A 569-nucleotide genomic window follows, 5' to 3' on the forward strand; every position below is an offset into this window, starting at 1 on the left:
GATTCCCGAGCCCAAGCCATGGGATACCCCGTAACTGAGGGCCGAACCGAATTCGGTAATCTTTTGCTTCGCATTGCGTTTTGCTTTTGATTCGAAACTGAATAAATGGAATCTGATGTTGCTAAGCTTGTTAAAGGATTGTGAAATTTTCTGTATTGATTTGGAAAATCCCCGAGTTTCATGACAATGCAAGGCCCATATGATTTTCTCAGTGACCTATAGTTGGGGCTAGTTTGTTGCTTGCCTTTTGATTATGGTTTTCTTGAGGAGTAAATGGAATTTGATGGTACTTGTTTAAAAGCACGGTATAATTTTGTTTAGTCACGTTCTGACGCCGAAGGTGGTGGGGAGAGGGCCTTTGACGAAACCGCTGGATGAGTGAATGGCATGCTTCTTCTAGCTCTCATCTACGCTAGGGAGGAACTTGTTTGAAGACGCCGAGTGGGGTACTCTCGTGACCCTCCAATGGTTAAACAAGTGCCTTTCTATGTAAAGATGAGTCAAACAGTAAAGAGGTGACAATAAACCCTAGGTTAGGTAAATTTAGCCTTCAGAAAATGTTACCATCG

Source organism: Asparagus officinalis, chromosome 10 (genome assembly GCF_001876935.1).
Source record: "Asparagus officinalis chromosome 10, Aspof.V1, whole genome shotgun sequence".
NCBI lineage: Eukaryota > Viridiplantae > Streptophyta > Magnoliopsida > Asparagales > Asparagaceae > Asparagus > Asparagus officinalis.